This window comes from Octopus sinensis, linkage group LG5 (genome assembly GCF_006345805.1).
Source record: "Octopus sinensis linkage group LG5, ASM634580v1, whole genome shotgun sequence".
NCBI lineage: Eukaryota > Metazoa > Mollusca > Cephalopoda > Octopoda > Octopodidae > Octopus > Octopus sinensis.
Window position 1 is genome coordinate 96,261,847 of NC_043001.1, and position 21,913 is coordinate 96,283,759.

Below are 21,913 nucleotides of genomic sequence, written 5' to 3' on the forward strand. Positions count from 1 at the left end.
TAATTTATTCTCGGTGTCTGTCTCGCTATTATTTATTTGTCTATTCGATCGCGTAGACAGAAGTGTATTTATGCCTGCGTTTGGCAAGTCTTTACAAAGCATGGTTGCGTGGTCAGTTCCATCGTAGGACATGAGCACCATTGACATATTGAGCAAAAGCACCTAAAGCTCCACGAGGCTCCGGCAGCGGGTGGTGGCGACCCCTGTTGTACTCTTTCGCCCCACCTTTCTCTCACTCTTTCTTCATGTTTCTTGTCCCCGACTTCCTACGCAACCGCTGAGCCTGTATACGCATTCATCCATCCGTCGATGCTCTCGGTGTCGGGGGTTGACCTGCTTTCTCTCACTCTTACTTCCTGGGTAAGAGTGAGTTGCTGCTTTCGACTAACTCCCTTCCCTTAAAATTGCTGGCGTTGTGCTTGAAGTCAAAACCAATTATTATTGCTCTTGTTCTCCATGGACGCATGCGTTTACAAATTTTGTTAGAATGTTTTTTTCTCCATGGATTAACTGATGAAAAACGCTTTAGTTTTACAATTTTCATTCTGGACTTTTGAGATGAGGGAATTTTGGAATATTCAACTTCCACCCCATTTTTGTCTACATGAAAAAGCCTTGTCTTAGCTGTTTTCTTTGACTCTGTAGAGTTCGAACATGCGCTCATTTGTGTCTCTATTTGCATTATAAAAAGTATATCAATAGGAATAGGGAGAGGTATATGCCACTATGGTAGTAGCAACAGCGGAAAGAAAAATAACACTCCTTCCCCCCCAAATTTCAGGTATGAAAACAGAAACAACAACAGCAGCAGCAGCAACAACCACAATAACAGACTTTGAAAATTAAATAAACTAGCAAGCACAAACATAGACAACCCTATTTGATTATGCTGAGAAGACTCTTAAGATGGCCACCGCTCGAAGAGTAAAATATGTTATATTTTAATTTTCTTTTCTTAGTCACTTTTCTATGTTGATACTGTCTGTCTTTTGTAACAATATAATGTTTATTTAATCCCACATTGTCTTTTGTTGTGAGTATACAGGCAAATTGGAAATTGTTTCACTGGGTAATAGAATTGGGTATGATAATAAGATTTATTATTTCTTTTTGTACATTGCTAATAACGAGCCTTAATCGATGTTGGTGTTTAAAAGAGCGTCTCTTAAACGTATGGCTATAGTTTATGGGAGTTATTTCAGCTTGTAAGTACTTTAGCAAACTGTTGATACAAAACTATCGGCTTCTTTCACAATTGCAATGGAATATTGCAGATTTCCAGTGGCAGAGGCCAGATTTTCTGTCACTAAAAAATATGGTGGCGCTAACTGATAATGACTAGAATATTTACATAGTTATTGTTTTGTTATTTGTAAGAATAATATTATTATCGCTATCAATACTATTATTATTGCTGTCATACTATTATTATTGCTATTATTAAAGAAGCGAGTTGGAAGAAGCGTTTGGGTGTCAGAAAAATGGCGGTATTTCTTCTCACTCAACGTTCTGTGGTCTACTTTGCTTTTCATTCTTTCGAGGTCGATGAAATGAGTAGCTGTTTCGCACTGGGTCCATGTAATCGACCCCCTACAATTTTAGCCTTGTGCTTATTGTAGAAAGAATTATTATTATTATTATTTGCCTTGATCATCATGTGATTTTCTCAATTTTCTCCGTAAATTCCAAACCTTTCCTGTTGTTTCTCTCTAGGGACTTATATAATTTTCTTGTCAAGTATGTGGAGAAACTGTCACACGTTACTGATGTACAGTTTTTCTTTTGAGGATGGTTTCTCTGCTTAACCGATTAGAAGATGCACAGGAAGAGGTATCACAAGTTACATGCTAGCAACAAAAATAATTATCGGCCATGTCTTCGGCTTGGAGCACGAAAGATGTATTTATTGTTATAGGGTGCATGCACTGAAACGCGAGTGCACGAAAGTTTGACGGATCTGAATGATAGAATTGCGGCGTGGCACTAAAACCACAATTCTTGTAACGAACTACAACGTATGCATTCTATCAGATTACATGTATTTGCAATATCCTATTGCCGAACGTTTTGAAAGGAACGACAGACTGGAGACAGTGGACTTCAGTGACTGTTGACTAAAGATGTAGTGAGCCTGAGAAAAACCGATTTTACGTGACGAAGTGGTAGGTGTTTTGAGCCACTGCGAATGACAACTTGTCGTCACAGGATTTTCTGTCATACAAGAAAACTGGAAGCATTCCTTTTTGGGCGAGCTGTTGAGTAGCGATATTGCTGAGAAAGGATCTTAAACGATATAAAAGAAACGAAGGACTTCACGTCCATAGCTCTGGTAAACAGAGGGTTAAAGTCTTTTGCAAAGACGCTCGTTAAGAGGTTGGCGTTTGTCGTCAGAGATGTGAACAATTGTGAAATCCTCGATAGATCTATCCATAACTATTTCCATCTATTTGAAATTCATTGGAGCGTGGTACAGGAATAGGTCAGGCTTGGATAGGATATTGATCAATTTGGACCAGACTAAAGCTTAAAACAGTCGACCATCACTATGTATCGATCTCCTATGATTAATTGATTTCAGTCGTGTCTTCAGAGACTGAATCGCTATATCAAACTGTAGCATTTACTCAGTGGCTAAACAAAATGGTCATCTCTCGAATTGCATTTCCTTGCGTATTCGATTCACGAAGGATATACTTCTCTTCGCTTCTGTATGTTTTCAGAACGGGAGCCATTATCGTGGCCACTCATTCACTTCTGGAAAACCTTCAGGCAAAGAATTTCCCAAATTCCTTAACCCGGTATTGCTGTAAGGGGAAATTCGTGGTCAAGACTGGTAAAAACATGGAAGCGCCAGCAACGGAGCCTGTCTGAGATGCGTGCAGAGCGATGAAATGGTTCTGCGCACTCATTTACTTTCTGTGCATTGCCAACTCGAGGGCTTGCTTCGAATAGCTGCTAACACATGTAGGAAAGACCCTATTATAAGTTAGATTTATCGTGTAGATCAATCTGCCACCTCCCTATTACGAGAAAGTTCAACTACCTTTGGTCTGCCTGTTGGTTATGGCAAAAGATGTATGGAAGACGTGGTAGAAAGGATTATATTTCTCGTGGAGCCCTCATCAACTTCTACAAGTACCATTTGAAGAGGACGAACTGAGGACGGACAGGAAATACTTCTTCCAGTATGTTTTCCGAAAGATGAGTGAATGCAGCGTGAGTGACGAAGATGAATAATCCTTAAAGACTGAGTGGATCTGGCAAACGAGTCACGCGATGATTAATGTTTATACAAACTGGAGACAGCGTATCTGTATTTTTGTTGCTGTATTAGGAGCAAAGTTTATCCTCGTCCTCCTCTTCGTCCTCCTCCTCGTCCTCCTCTTCGTCCTCCTCCTCGTCCTCCTCTTCGTCCTCCTCCTCGTCCTCATTGTTTTAGCGTCCACTTTTCCAAGCTTGTATAGGTAAGAAGGAATTTGTTGAGGTGGATTTTCTATAGCCTGATTTCCTTCATGTCACCGACCCTCATCTGTTTCGAAGGAAGGTAATATTTCCTAACGACCAGACATATCTCAGAAGATTTGAAACGAAGGGCTTGCATGATGGTGACACTCGCTAACTGCAATCATGCAATGTCAAGCCAAGGAAACTGTAACACATTTGTGTTGTACTTAGAAATCCTGTGTCTGCTGTATATGCGGCCCACATTTATAAATACTTATGTACACACATATACATGCATTCATTACTGTGTATGTACCCTCATGCCTACCTAAATAAGCGCTGAGCCACATTTAATTTTGACGAGGAGTATTTAGTAGACCCCAGTACGCAACTGGCACTTAATTTATCGACCCTGAAAGGATGAAAGGCAAAGTCAACCTCGGCGGAATTTGAACTCAGAACGTAAAAACAGACGAAATACCGCTAAGCGGAGTGCTAACGTTTCTGTCAGCACACCGCCTTAGTCGTTAGACATATTCTTTTCTACACTAGGCACAAGGCCCGAAATTTTGGGGGAAGGGAACAGTCGATTAGATGGAACCCAGCACGCAACTGGTACTTAATTTATCAACACCAAAAGGATGAAAAGCAAAGTCGACCTCAGTGGAATTTGAACTTAGAACGTAAAGACAGACGAAATACCACTAAGTGGAGTGCTAACGTTTCTGCCAGCTCGTCGCCTTAGTCATTAGACACATTGAACTATAAACTCGTTCTGTTAGAAAATAACTGGTTGAGTACTCCACAGACACGTGTCTTATTAACGTAAATATCTAGTAGAATCAGCGCGACACACGGTGTAACAAGGTTGGATCATTGAATTACAGGTTCAATCCATTGCTACGAGGTTCCGCACAGTTTCCATCAATTCAATTTCACCCATAACGCTAGGAATGATGCAAAGCTAAGGTTAACGAAATTTGCTTAAAATGCCACCGAGAGGGACCGAACCTGGTACATCATGAATGCAAAGCAAATCTCTTAATCATTCAACCATGATAACACATACACAGAACCATACGTACATACATACATACATACATACATACATACATACATACATACATATGCACACATACATATGCACACATACATACATATGCATACATACTTATGCATGCATACATACATACATAATATATAAGCATACATAGATGCCTACAGACGCACATACATAGATAAGTACATGCGTAAATATATATATATATATACATTCATACTTAGATACGCTCCCACATACATGCATGTATGTATGCATAGTGCATATATACATGCATATATGCATATATACGGGTATACATACACACACACGTACATAGAGTACATGCGTATATTTTACGTACATACATACATATATATATATATACAGTTATACATACATACATATATATATATACAGTTATACATACGTACGTAATGAATGAATACAGAAAAATACACACATTTATACGTATCTATATACATACATACACACATACGTCCATACATACTTACATTCATACATACGTTTATACATGCAGTCATACATATCTACATATACACATCAATCCATCCATCCATCCATTCATACATACATACATACATATTAAACTTTCCAGAAATTTATCATTTAAATATATATATGAGCATGTCTAGATATGCAACTATATGCATGAGAATACATACCTAAAACTAGACATACAAATCTGCACATATACATACATACATACATACATACATACTACATACATACATACATACATACATACATACTACATACATACATACATATATATAAAACTTGATGTTGAAGGAGCTTTGGATCTAGGTTAGAAACCTGCTCTTTCTCCATTGGCCAGAAATCTCTTCTACTCTAGGCACAAGGCTCTAAATTTTGGGGGAGGTTCCAGTCGATTAGATGGACCCCAGTGCGTAACTGGTACTTAATTTATCGACTCCGAAAAGATGAAAGGCAAAGTCGACTTCGGCAGAATTTGAACTCAGAACGTAAAGACAGACGAAATACTGCTAAGCGTTTCAACCGGCGTACTAACGTTTCTTATTTCTTTATTGCCCACAAGGGGCTATACATAGAGGGGACAAACAAGGACAGACAAAGGGATTCGGTACTTAATTTATCGACCCTGAAAGGATGAAAGGCAAATTCGACCTCGGCGGAGTTTGGACTCTGAACGCAACGGCAGACGAAATACCTATTTCTTTACTGTCCACAAGGGGCTACACACAGAGGGGACAAACAAGGACAGACAAACGGATTAAGTCGATTATATCGACCCCAGTGCGTAACTGGTACTTAATTTATCGACCCGAAAGAATGAACGGCAAAGTCGACCTCGGCAGAATTTGAACTCACACCGTAACGACAGACGAAATACCGCTAAGCACTTCGCCCGGCGTGCTAACGCTTCTGTCAGCTCGCCGCCTTCATTGGCAAGAAATCTTGAAATAAACCTAAGCAACGACATACATACATTCGTATATACCTACGTGTGTACGTACATACATACGTATATACACACATGACTACCAAGTTGATGTTTAAATTTTCTATGAAAGAATCCTGTACGTGGTTCTTTGTTGGTGATAAATTCAAAAAATATAACCAAAAATACAATCTTATAAGCACTAACAAACCTAAACACATACTCATATATAAATCTATATACGCTCATGTCTTTTCATATAGACGTAAGTAAATATGTATAAGGTGATGTGCGTGGGTTAATGCCTTTGTATACTAATGTCTGCATGATGGTCTATCTATCTATCTATCTATCTATCTATCTATCTATCTATCTATCTATCTATCTATCTATCTATCTATCTATCTATCTATCTATCTATCTACGTATGTATGTAAGTATATATGTTTGTGTACATAAAGACATATGTATATATATATATTTTCAAATATATGCATATGTATATATATAAAGATATATATATAAATATATACATATAGATAGATACATATATATATATATATATATATATATATATATATATATACATATATATAATATATATATGTATGTTTATATGTATGTACACACACATACATATATTATATAAATACATCCACATATGTATGTATTTACATACATACATAATATGCATAAACAAAGTTACATCTATATATTCATATATACATATACATACATATTATATACATATTATATACATATATATTATATATATATAATATATATATATATATATATATATATAGAATATGATCTGTTGTGTGGTGTGTGTGTGTGTGTGTATACATATATAGAAGCACTCTAAGGGAACCGTGTATGCTGTCAACGACATAACTACACAAACGTGCGGCAGCAAAATAAAAGTTTTACTTTATTTCACTTGTTTCGGCGAACGCTTATCTCTTCACCAGTTTTGTGTAAATTTTTATACTTAGTTCTTCGATTAGACTAAAGGTAACCAGCGCCTGACATGGCGTATCTTAATAAGGTCATTAATATTCATTCTAGGAAATGGTCGGTATTTTCACAACACACACTATTGGCCTGACGCCGGGAAGATATATCTAAGAGCATTTGTAAAAAGAAAGCGATTAGTTAAACCAAGTTTCTTTTGTCAAGCCACCATGAATTTGTCTATTCAGTGATAGTCCGGTGTGAATTACCTAACCTGAAGTATACACCCGCGCCTTTGGCGCTTTAAATTGAGAAGTTACTTGCTGGACATTTAATTAGTTAGTTACAGAATGGAAATTGAGTGAAGCGTAATAGATATGTTTCGGTGTCTATTGCAGACTGGACTTAACGTGTCCGTCTCTTCGTTTGCGTCTTTACATTTATTTTCCCCTCTGATTGTCTTTTCGTCTGATCGTTTTCCGCTTGTCTGGACGTCTTCTTTCTTCATCACTAGTGAACCGACACATCTATTCATCCATCCATTCATTCATTCATTCGTTCATTCATTCATTCATTCATTCATTCATTCATTCGTTTATACATAGGTATTCTTATATATTTTACTTGTTTCAGTTATTAGACTGCGGCCATGCAGGGGCACTGCTTTGGACAATTTATTTTAGGCGAATGAATCGACCCCGGGACAAAATATTTGTTTTGTTAAACCTGGCACTTATTCTGTCGGTCTTCTTTGCTGAACCGTTAAGTTACTGGGGCGTAAATGCACCAACACCTGGGACAAACGCACACACACACAGACATGCACACACACTCACACATATACGATGAGCTTCTTTCAGTTTCTATTTACCAAATACACTCACAAGGCTTTGGTCGGCACGAGACTATAATAGAAGGTACATGCTTAATGTGCCACACAGTGGAACTGAACCTAGAGCCATGTGGTTCGGAAGCAAGCTTTTTATTACACACACACACACACACACACACACATTTATACACTCATATGTGTGTATCTGTATGCTTTTATTTCCATATACTTTAACTTGTTTCAGTCATTCGACTGCGACCACGCTGGAGCATCGCCTTGAATGGTTGAGTCGAACAAAATCAACCTCAGCATTTATATATTTATTTAAAAGTCTGGTCCTTATTACATCCGTTGCTTATGTCAGACCGCTAAGTTACGAGTAAGCAAACAATCCGGCGCACCGATTGTCACGCCGTGGGCGATAAACACACACACACACAACACACACACACACTTATACGTTGGTTTTGCACACAGTTTACCGTTTACCAAATTCACGCATATGCATTGCTCGATCCGAGGTTATAGCATAAGAAATACATCCTGCCCAGGGTACCCCGCAGGAGTATTTGAACCTGAGACCATGTAGTTGCGAAGGCGAACTTCTTAACTTGCACAGCAATATCTATCTATCTATCTATCTATCTATCTATCTATCTATCTATCTATCTATCTATCTATCTGTCTGTCTATCTGTCTGTCTGTCTGTCTGTCTGTCTGTCCGTCCGCCTGTCTATCTATCTATCTATCTATCTATCTATCTATCTATCTATCTATCTATCTATCTATCTATCTATCTATCTATCTGTCTCTCTGTCTATCTATCTATCTATGCATCCATCCACCAATCCATCCACCCTCCATCCATTCATCCATCCATCCATCCATCCATCTATCTATCTATCTATCTATCTATCTATCTATCTATCTATCTATCTATCTATCTATCTCTACAGATATGAATATACGTATACACGTGCCCACACGCACGCGCCCACACGCACGCGCCCACACGCACGCGCCCACACGCACGCGCCCACACGCACGCACCCACACGCACGCGCTCACACGTACGCGCACACACAATTATGTTAGGAATCAAGAGATGATTCACATTGTTACTCTTCACCCCCCCCCAACCTCTCGTTCGACGAAGCTATTGCGGATGAGATGAAAGAGATGTTTCGAAATGACACCCGTAAGGCCGATTCTCACTGCCTGAGGTCGGTTATCTAATTATTTGTATTGATGTAAAGGAAAGCACTCAGATCTGATCTGCGATTGTCAGGAATGGCAATATCATATAATAAGAAAGCCCACATCTATGATAGATGTAAAGAAGACTTGAGAAGAATTTTCAAGGAATTGCATTTAAATATCATTATAGCTAGCATTAACCTATAATTAGCTGACATTTAAGGCACACCGCTAAGTATTTATACGGGCAAATGTTGCTCCCACAGGAAGCCATACAAGGAAACTCTAGATATATAAATTTCAGATCATATATAAATTTCATGTCACTGCTTTAGCTTTTGAGATTTTGTATATTTATTTATTCCCCAGTAAAAAAACAAAACAAAAAACAATTACCACCCCTGTCCCGAATAATAACGATCAGAAATTACCTCACCTTAGATTTTTCTACTTGTTGATTCATTTACAAACTTCCTTCCAAGAATATGGACTAAAATCTTCTCAAGAACAAACGAAATTACAATAATTTCAATGTCGTGGTTAGCGAAAGCGAAAGCGAAACCGGTCGACAAACACAATAAATATATAAATTTCAGATCTGAAATTATTTGCAAAATTATTTGCAGTGGTCTTAGTTTGTATACTTTCCGTCACTGCATCGCATATTTAATCTCGCCCCCAAACACACAAATATCATAGATTCTCCCATCGTTAGACGATGTATGAGGATTCTGCAATTCCTTGCTGACCAGCCACACAGAGGATTTTTTTATTGCGATCAAATGTTTCTGTTCACATAAGCTCCTTCCCTCCAACAAATCGACATTACCTGTACAGGTGCACAACGTGTCACCTGACGAAATAATCGTAGAGCAACAGATTAGGCATCGAACTCACGATCTCGCAATGCTGAGTGTAACAGACTAACCACTAAACCATGCGTCTTCACGAATATACATATTTTCTATATTTTATTTAAATATATATATGGTCTTTATTTAAATAAAAGAAAATTTATTTATTGAAAAATACAGAACACGCCTAGATATGAACGCATAACCAACTTTAGTCTCAGTATATATTGTAATTCATGATTACTTACGCATCACTGTACATATTTCATGTCACTGCTTTAGCTTTTAAGTTTTTGTATACTTATTTATTATCCCCACCCCCCCCCCCCAAGAACAATTACCTCCCCTGTCCTGAATAATAACGATCATAAATTACCTCATCTTAGATTTTTCTTCTTGTTGATTCATTCACAAATTTCCTTCCAAGAACATGGACTAAAATCTTCTTAAGAACAAACGAAATTCCAATAATTTCAATCTCGTGGTTAGCGAATGCGAAACCGGTCGACAAACACAATACTTTCTCACTTATAAGATATATAAAAAAATAAATTAAAACTATGTGCATTTTCCTTCTTTTATTTTATATATATACTAGCAGTATCGCCCGGCGTTGCTCGGGTTTGTAAGGGAAATAACTATATAAGCATTTTTAGAGAGTTACTTCCCTTATAAATTCGGGCTTTTCTAGCCATTTTTGTTTTGGTGTCTTCATGCCATGAAGTCGTGTTCTAAAAAGAACGCTGGTTTCCTTCACAACGCATACGACGACGTTGATTTCTTTACACTCCCTTCCCCACAGCTTCACGAGGGAGGGAAGGGGGAGAAGCAAACAGGTGCAGCTGTGAGCGTGGACGCCAACTCCGCCGCCATCGACATACGATGCATTTTATGCATTAAAATGGAATAAAAAATGATGTTAATTATTTTTTTAAAATCGTAGACTCATCGTTGACGCGCGCTAATAGTCAGACGGGCTCGATATGAATCACGACTATAAGATACCCGAATTTGGTTAAACTGCACCGCAAAATGTGGGAGGAGTTAGGAATCTAAATCGAAGGGGACAGACACTCACACAACTAGAGTTTTATATATAGATATACATAGCGCAGTAGTGGTGAGATGTGACAGCAAAGAAAAGCATACATTCACTCTCTGCATGCAATTAGACTCGGAAAGTTCGTGAGGAACCCATTGACCCATTTGCTGACTTTTCCGATAGCACACAGGTATCAATGAATGGTTGAATGACCAAATCCAAGCTTCTCTGCTAGTTCCTCAACAGTTACGATGAGATTTTGTTCCACCAGGGTTTTCAGGATGTCCTTGTCGAGTTCTACAGATCTTTCAGGATGAGGCTCGTCTTCTAGGCTGTAGTTTATGGCTCGGAATTTCTGGAACCACCATTGACACTGCCTTACGCTTATTGTCCAATCCCCATATACTGCATTAATATTTCTTGTACTTTCCGTTGCGTTGTTGTCTTTATTGAACTCATAAAGCAAATATGCCAAATATGCTCCTTTGTTACTTCCAATATAGCTTTGAAAAAAATAGCTGTTAAAATCGAAATGCACTCTTCAAAACTTGCACTATGAATAAGGACAAGATAAAATTACTACCTGCTTTTATAGCAAGTTAATATAAGTAGTTTATCCCATTCCCCTCTGACTTTTAGTTCAAGCTGTTGAAAAAACCGCATTATATATATAACATACATACATACATACATATACATACACACACACACTCTCTCTCTCACACACATGCACACATTTATATTATGTTATTCTTTTATATGTTTCAGCCTTGAGGTTGTGGCCATGCTGGATCATGTGTGTGTGTGTGTGTGTGTGTCTATCTGTCTGTCTGTCTGTATGTATATATGTATATGTATGTGTGTGAACAATATTTTCAACAAATGTGTTGCAAATGTATCTGATTGTTCTCAAGCTTCAATACTGTGTGTGTGTATATGTGTGTGTGTGTATGTATGTATGTATATGTATGTATGTATGTATATGTATGTATGTATGTATGTGTGTATGTATGTATGTGTGTGTGTATGTATGTATGTGTGTGTGTATGTGTGTGTGTGTGTGTGTATGTATGTATGTATGTATGTATGTATGTATGAGTGTATGTTTACTTTATTACTAACACAAGCCACTACGGTTATTTAATGTAAAGTCTTCCTCAAATCACTCTCTCTCGCTATTTACTCTCTTCCAAGAACATTTTCACTCACTCTTATCTGTTAGCTTCCCATACATTTTACTCATGTATCTATCAGCGTCATAGACAGAAACAAATATTACCTCGCCATCGTCATCGCATTCTATTGTCTACCTGTCAACACACTGAATTACTTTCACTTTATTCGTAGCACACTGTGTGTGTGCGTTTGCGTGTGCTGTAAACCAGACTAAGAAAAGCATTGACATACACCCAGAATGTGAGTTTTCTGTAAATTTTGCTTAATTGGAGTTTAAATTTTAAAAACTGGACCTGGCATGACCCGATGCATTCTACTCTTAAAAATGCTAGGTAAATTGTAATTGAAGAAATCCTATATTGTAGATTTCTATAAGATACAAAGGGAGGCAGATAAAATCTGCCTTTTATAATAAGAGATATTTTGCATTACAACTCACAACGTGGGGATAATCGGAATTCTCCTCCTCTCTTTTCTTACTATATATATATTATATTAAATTAGAGATAAAATCACTATTAGGCAAATCAATCAGTGAAAATCATAAGCCAATACATAGAAATAAAATTAATTAAAAAATATATAAAAAATATAAAATATAAAATATAAAAATCCAATTAAAATATTTAAATATTAGAGATAAAACCACTACTAGGCAAATCAATCATTGAAAATCATAAGCCAATACATAGAAATAAAATTAATCAAAAAATATATAAAAAATATAAAATATAAAAATCCAATTAAAATATTTAAATTAAAGTTAAAATTTTAAAAAATTATTTAAATTAATAATTTAAACTTATAAATTATAAATATATATATATTTTTATTATCATTTTATTTAATTATTTATTTTTTATATTTATTTATATTTTTTATTTTTTTTATTTTTTATTTTTTTAATTTTTATTTATTTATTTTTTTTATATTTTTATATTTAAAAAATTTTTATATTTTATATTTATTTATTTATTTCTTTTTTTATAAACTATCAAAAAGTATTAAAAGTTTAATAAGATAAAGAGTAAAAACACATATATATATCTATACATACATACATACACACACACAAACACACACACACACACACACACACACACACACACACACACACACACACACACACACACACATATATATATATTTATATGTATGTATGTATGTATGTGTGAGTGCACATTTATTTTCTTTCCTTGTTTCTTTCTGTGGAAGAGCGTAGGCTCGAAACGTTAAAGACTTTTTCACTTCTCGAGCGTTAAACTAATACATCTGTTTGTTGTCTACACCACCTGTCTTCGTCTTTTGTGTTTTTGTGAATTATCCCTCTATATACGAGGGGTGTATGAAAAGTTTTGAGCCTAACCTAGAAACGGGGCTGCTAGGTAGCTGAAACAATTTTTTATGGTAAGTGCAGTCTTTTTGAAGTATTCTTGCTCATTTTCATGATTCTGATATCTTAATTTTTTTGTTACAGATTTTTTAATAAACAGGAGTCGAGGTTACAAGGAAAATGGAGAAAACTGAGTATCGTGCTGTCAGAAATCCATGGAGATATGGTGAGAACCTTAACAGACAATGCTCCTTCATATGCAACAGTCAATCGCTGGGTAAATGAATTCCAGCGTAGCTGAGAGAGTGTGGAAGATGATCCTACACCAGGGAGGCCTCCAACTGTAATCACCGAGGACAGCATTGACCTTGCTCTTGGTATGATAATGCAAGATTGGTGAATATCATGTCGCCAGATTGCTGAGAGACTGGGCATCTCAAATGAAAGAGCAGACAACATTGTGACAAAAGAACTTGGGTTCTCAAACCAAAGAAACCAAAGAACAATCAAAGCAGTGGAAGCACGCATTTTCTCCTACCCCAAAGAAGGCCAGGTCATTCCATCAGCAAGCAAGGTCGTGGCGTTAGTTTTTTGGATTTTCAGGGTGTCTTGCTGATCGATTACCTTGAAAAGGGTCACACCGCGACAGGGATGTATTATTCTCAGCTACTGTAATGCCTCCAGGAAGCAATCAAAGAAAAAAAGCCAGGAATGCTCACCAGAGGAGTCCTTTTTCATCACAACAATGCTCCAGCCCACACCTCAGTGGTTGCTATGATAACAATTCGTGATTGTGGATACGAACTTGTTCCCCATCTGCCTTATTCGTCAGACTTAGCCCTCTCTGACTTTCATCTATTCCCCAAAATGAAAAAAGCCCTGGCTGGTTGCCATTTTGCCACTGACAATGACGTCATATACACTGTAGAAAGGTTCTTAGAGTCTCAAACAAAAGAGTTCCTCTTCACCGGGATAATAGCATTTCAGCACCGCTGGAGAAAGTGTTCAGCCATCAAAGGGGACTATGTTGAAAAATAAATCATCAGAAGTCTTGTACTATGTTTTGTTTTTTGAGGCTCAAGACTTTTCAGACACCCATCGTATATATATATATATATATATATATATATATATATATAATTCGCCTAGTAAATTATTTTATTTGCTAAAAAAAATTAGAAAACTAGGTATAACTGTAAAAAAATAACAAGGTAAACGTTTTTATTTTTCATTCCCTTCGAAATTGCCCTTAAATGTGGTTTTGGTCGTTTCGACTGCTTATTCAGCGTGTAAAATTACCTGTTAAAAGAAGTTTCTCTTGTGTTTAAATGTACACTATTATATATATATATATATATATATATATATATATATAATATATATATATATATACTAGATGCGTGCACCTTGGGTAAATGTCTTCTACTATAGTCTCGGCTGACCAAAGCTTGTGAGTGGATTTGGTAGACGGAAGCTGAAAGAACTCGTCGTATATATATATATATGTATATATATATATATATATATATATATATATTATATATATAGATATATATATATATATATATATATATATAGATATATATATATATAATACATATATATATATATATGTGTGTGTGTATTTTTAACAATAACGAAGCTTTCGTGAAAAGTTTCCTAGATTTAAGAGTCTCGCGAAAAGCTTGGTTGGTGGCCCAACCTTTCGAGTTCTTTTACAGGGCTTAGAAAAACTGAAGGACCGTTGCAATAAGTGTGCGAATCTGAGAAGGGAATATGTTGAATAACAGTAGAGTTAAATGATCCACCTGTATTTTCTTTTACCCAAAGCCAGGAACTTTTCATCGCCCCTTGTATAAGAATCTGTTTGTCTATCTGCTTGACATATGTTCTGTTCGAGCTGCATTAACTGTGCTTTCTGCAATCAAGGAGTACGAAGTCTTGTTTTACTTGTTTTCGTTTTTGTCTTTTCGTTTCATTTTATGCACGAACGTTCTTCACGATTTTCGTCTCGATTTTCTTTTCTGATTTTCTTATTGCCTAGCGTCCTTGTTTTTAAAATATATATGACGCATAAACAAAGCCCGAAAGACTGGTTGGCGAGACATGGCGCATTTTATAATTATGCCTAATTAAAGTATCATAATAACGTGAAACTATTGGTAGCCCTTTCGTAATGTGTATTAAATTCATTTTTTCTCTCACTGGATGGAATATTTTTTGTTGATTTAACCTATATTGGATCTCTTTCTCCCTCTCTCTACCCTTGTTCCTATCTCTCCTTCTCTCTCTCTCTTTCTCTCTCTCAGTCTCTCTCCCTCTCTCTCCCCCCTCTCTCTCTATATATATACACATATATATAAGAATTTTTTGCGTTATGAGATAAAAAACCAAGGCTGTGTAGATATTAGGACATTTATAGATAGAAGGCCTTACAGCTGTTTCCAGGATATTTATTAATTATATCCCTTCATCGGAGACGGTGTGAGAGGATGGTTAAGTCATAGTTAGTTTAGAAGGTCAGCCTCGACTTCTCGCATATATATATAATATATATATATATAATATATATATTATATATATAATATATATATAATGGATGCTAGATGTGTCGAAACAGTTGTGATTAATAATAAATTCTCGTATATTCCATTTTCCGTGTTTCATTGACAACACACAACACACGCACGCACACACACACACACACACACACACATGTATATATATACACACACGCATACGTTGTATACAAAGCTATCGTAAACACATGTACCACACTTGCAACTGTCATACATTTTTTTGTCAGCTTCCTGTAGCTTTCTCTTTTCATTGCTTTACATTCATTCACTCTCTTTCTCTTTCTCCCCCTCTCTCACACACACACGCACATGCACGCGCACCGTCTCCCTCCCCCCTCTCACTGGTTCATGCGCCTCATCTATTCTTTCTTTTCCTTACTATCTCTTCTTTCTGTCTCTTGTTTTACTCTTACGTGTCATTTACTTTCATACACACATACACACAGTATTGCGCGCATAGACAGATACGTATATATATATATATATATATATTATATATATATATATATATATATATATATATATATATATAATATATATAATATATGTATATATGTATATATGTATATAATATAATATATATGTATAATAAATACGCTTGCGCGCATAGACAGATATATATATATATATATATATGTGTGTGTGTGTGTATATATATATATACATATATATATACATACATACATACATACATACATACATACATAATATATATATATATGTGTGTGTGTGTGTGTGTATGTATACATATATGTATATAATAAATACATGGCTACGTAATACGTACGTACATACATACGCATATGCATATATATACATATGTATATATACAGGCAATATAAACCATTTATTTTTCGAACTGATCTATTTAGGGTTTCACGTTTTATTGATGTTTTCGGTGATATTGGGTGACAGAAGTAGGCTGCAATATTCTAAATGAGATTTTAGGAAAATTGGAATATTGTGCTGAGGTGATTAATTCTGTCTTTCCACTGAAATATTTTAAAATCTGGGGACACACATTTTTTTACCCCCATCGTGAGTTCTGCATTCTTCTTCATACAGTATGTGTTTTTAAAATTAAAAAAGCCAATTTCGTAAGCACATCAAAGCTTATAAGAAGATGATAGTCGAAAAGAACCGGAGATGACTGTCGTTTCTATACGGAAACAGGCGTGTTGTTACGGAAGTTTGTTTAGCAGTCACATAGTTCTGCGTTCGATTGCACCGTAATGCACATTACGTTTGTATCTTCCAACACAGAAATCTTGATGACCAATAAATTGCGAGTGCAGTTTGGAAGACATTGCATACACACACCCACATGTATAATTATGCATACTTAATACATAGATACACGCTGTCTGTCTGTCTGCCTACCTATCTATTTATTCTTTTACTTGTTTCAGTCACTTGACTGCAACCATGCTGGAGCAGCGCTCTAAAGGGTTTTAGTCGAAGAAATCTAATTCTTTGTAAGCCTAGTGCTTATACATTATTTACAATTTGTCTTCATCTTGTTTGTTGTTAACCCTCTCCGCTCTTGGGGAAATGTTGAACCCAGGTTCGAAATTTCCCCAAAGACAAAAACGAAAACAAGGAAACCAAGAATTCGTGCTCCTTGATTGCAGAAAGTACGGTTAATTTCGAAATACTAAGGTATTTTTCGATGCTGTTATTTTCATCGAAAAATACCTTAGTATTTCGAAATTAAACGTACTTTCTGCAAATGCTGTTACTATTATTATTATTATTATTATTATTCACTGCCTGGAATCGAACTCGGAATCTTGGGGTTAGTAACCTGCGCTCTTAACCACTACGTCATATGCTAGTGGGCAATTACAGAGTGAAATTTAGGGCTTATAAAACTAATATTCTCCTATCCTTCCTTAATACCGGTTCCCATATACTATTCATACCTGCACTCGGTCTGCTTAGGAGGCTATTGTATCCTAGCATATGTGCTGCTTGTTTTAGCTTTCGTATTTTCCACTGGTGTTCTCTGACTATTATTTTAACTTCATCCCACAGAGGGAGGTGGTCTCCATTTTTCCCATTCATGATTAGCTATACCCGATTTATCAATATCTCCCCGTGTCACAGCTTTGCGATGTTCCTCTACCCTTATTTTAAGGGGGCGGCATGTTTCGCCTTTGTATCGCCTACCACAGCTACATGGGATGGAGTACATGCAGTTCTTATTCATATTCTCTTCAATTGGTGGTTTTACTCGAAGGAGATATTTGCGAAGTGTTGTATTACTCTTGAATACTGTCCTGATGTCATATGGGTCGCATATCTTTTGTATCTTTTTGGAGAGGCCTTTCACATAGGATAGACAGACTGTAGACAGTTTATCGGTTTCATCCTCTCTTTTCTTCCACATTGGAGTGCAGAGTATGCGTTTGGGGTAGTTGTTGCTTAACAGATTGTTACTGAGCTTGATCATTTCTTAGTAGTGAGTATCATGATCGCTAACTTATATTCATTGCTCGATGTTTTAGGCATTGAGCAATCCCTCTCTTTACACTGAATGGATGGTGGGAATTGAAGGTGAAGTATCGTACAGTGAAGGTCGGCTAGTGGTATATGGATGTCCTGAATCCATACTTGGTGCGTGTTATTAATACGTCCAGGAATCCTAGCTGATTGTCTTTTTCTTTTTCCATTGTGAACTGTATGGATGGCTTGCGGTATACGGATGTTCTGAATCCATACTTGGAAGATATCCAAGTGCTGTTAGATCATGTGAACTCAATAAAGCCATCCATACAGTTCACGACGAAAAAAGGAAAAGACAATTAACTAGCATGTCTGGACGTATTAATAACACGCTGCAAGTATGGATTCAGGACATCCATATACCACTAGCCGACCTTCACTGTACGATACCTCAACTTCAACTCCCACCATCCATACAGTGTAAAGAGAGGGATTGCTCAGTGCCTATAACATCAAGCAATGAATATAACTAGCGATAGTGATACCCCCTACTAAGAAATGATCAAGCTCAGTAACAATCTATTAAGCAACAACTACCCCAAAAGCATACTCTCTACTCCAATGAGGAAGAAAAGTTAGGATGAAACTGATAAGTTGTCCACAATCTGTCTACCCTATGTGAAAGGCCTCTCCAAAAAGATACAAAAGATATGACATATGACATCAGGATATAATTCTTCATCTCTTAAATATAGAACTGTATTACAACGGGCTTTCTTTTAAGGAGGCGAGCTGGTAGAATTTTTGGCATGCTGGGCAAAATGCGTAGTGGCATTCCGTCTGCCGTAGTCCACTTTATTAATTCATCCCTTTGGAGTTGATGAGATAAGTCTCTGTTACTTACTGGAGTTGAAGTAATCGACTAGCCCCCTCCCCTCTTCCAAAATTTCAGGCCTTGTGCATAATTTTTTTACTTGTTTCAATCATTTGACTGCGGCCATGCTGGAGCACTACCTTTAGTCGAGCAAACCGACCCCAGGACTTATTCTATCGGTCTCTTTTGCAAAACCGCTACGTTACCGGAACGTAAACACACGAGCATCGGTTGTCAAGCGATGTTGGGGGACAAACACATACATACAAGCACACACACACACACACACACACACACGTACACACACACATATATAAATATTATAATTACACACAAATATTTCCATTTTCTCCACTCACCTTCAAATATACTCTCCACTTTTACTTTCATTTGCATATACTTACAACTTATTCTTCTCTTAATTCCCTCAGCACATAACCGCTAATCAATGCACTCCTCTCTGCCAGAAACCACTTCTATTTTACCATTATTCTCTCTACTATTATAAACACATGCATGTTTTTCTTCACTTCTCTATCATGACAAAGGATAAACTATCCGAAACGTTGATATCTCTTATTTCCTTCCTCAGTGTAATACATCGACTTTGCACTACTTCATTCTTCGTTTTTACTATTGTTATATATATATATATAATATATATATATATATATATATATATGTATTCGTTCATAATTTACCTTCTGGATTAGCGAAATAGGTCAAACATAGACTTACAAATACTTAGCAATCAATAAACTAGACAAACTACAAGGCGCACAAAATAAACAAAAAAAACCCAAAACAAACAAACAAAACAAAAAATAAAATAGGAAGGAATATTATAGACACGCAAGATTAATACTTAAAACAAAAGACGAAACAAATGTCAAAAGCACGGTAATATTATTAATACGCAAGCTACCACAACAAAAAGTTATAGATATAATATTCTCGATTAGAAGCTAAGTGAATTAGTGAGAAAGACATCGCAAAGAAATAAAAAAAAATAGCAAATATTCCTTTTATGTTGCTGCTTTTGTTGTTGTTGCTATTGTGTTTGAATTGTTTTTTTTTCTCATGAAAGTTAATGTTTCCAAGTCTATCATTTTTTGGTGTTCTCTGTTCTAAAAGTGTAAGTGTTCAGGCTCGGTGCTCCATCAGTGTATTTGATGCGTCTGTTTCTTTTTTTAATCTTTGCTCTTTTACTTGTTTCAGTCATTTGACTGTGGCCATGCTGCAGCATAGACTTTTAGTCGAGCAAATCGATTCGACCACAGGACTTATTCTTTGTAAGCCTAGTACTTATTCTATCGGTCTCTTTTTACCGAGCCGCTAAGTTACGGGGACGTTAACACACCAGCATCGGTTATCGAACGATGTTGGGGGGACAATAACAGACACACACACACACACACAACACACACACACACACACACACACCACACACACACACACACACACATATGTCGGGCTTCTTTCAGTTTCCGTCTGCCAAATCCACTCACAAGGCTTTGGTCGGCCCGAGGCTATAGTAAAAGACACTTGCCCAAGGTGCCACGCAGTGGGACTGAACCTGGAACTATGTGGTTCGTAAGCAAGCTACTTACCACACAGCCACTCCTACGCCTTTGAAAATATTTTCTAGTTGTGTTTGGTTGTGGCACTGTTGCAACTATCACGGAAAGAACCTGTTCTTACCATTCCTTCGGCTAACGTCTTGCAACGCGTGGAAATGATTTCAAATTTTGCCACGAGGCCAGCAATTTCGATGGAGGGAGTAAATTCGACACACTGATCATTCTACCAGCTTGCTCCCTTAAAGTGTCTTTTAATAAGCCTGAAATTTTGGTGGAAGGCGGCTAGTCGATTACGTTGACCCCAGTACTTATTTCATCGACCCGAAAGGATAAAAGGCAAAGTCGACCATGGCGGAACTGAACTCAGAATGTAAAAACTGACGAAATGCCGGTAAACATTTTGGTTGAAATGCCAACCATTCTGCCAGTTCGCTGCCTTAACACGTGAAAATATTACAAATACATAAAACTATAGTTGGTTGCTCTTCTTTCGGTCTTCTAGTAATTTGTGCGAGAGTGGCAAACTGCAGTATCATGTCTCTACGATTTATGCATTTGTAGGCCAATGGTCAAGTGATTCTACCTACTCGGCAGAAAGTGTAGTCTCATTATCTCAGGGCAACAATATTGCTCTTATATTTTGATAATAGCTCTTGTTTTTCCTTCGAGCTTGTAATTGTCCGTTTAAATGTTGCACGGGAAAGCTATTTTCCTTATTGTTTTTTGTTGTTGTTATTATTGTTTTTGTTTATCTTGTAGCAATCCTCGTTGTCTTTTGTTGCTTTTGCAGCTGTGCTGTGCTGTGCTGTTGTGCTGTTGAGCGTAGCGGTCTTCGCCCAGTGGGAGAAGTCCGAAACGTGGTCATTTGCTATTCGTAAGACCCGCAGAAGAGAAAGCAGGTCAACCCCCGACACCGAGAGCATAGACGGATGGATGAATGCGCATCCAGGCTCAGCGGTTGCGTATGAAGTAGGGGACAAGAAACAGGAAGAAAGAGTGAGAGAAAGTTGGTGCGAAAGTATACAACAGGGATCGCCACCACCCCCTACCGGAGCCTCCTGGAGCTTTAGGTGCTTTCGCTCAATAAACACACACAACGCCCGGTCTAGAAATCGAAACC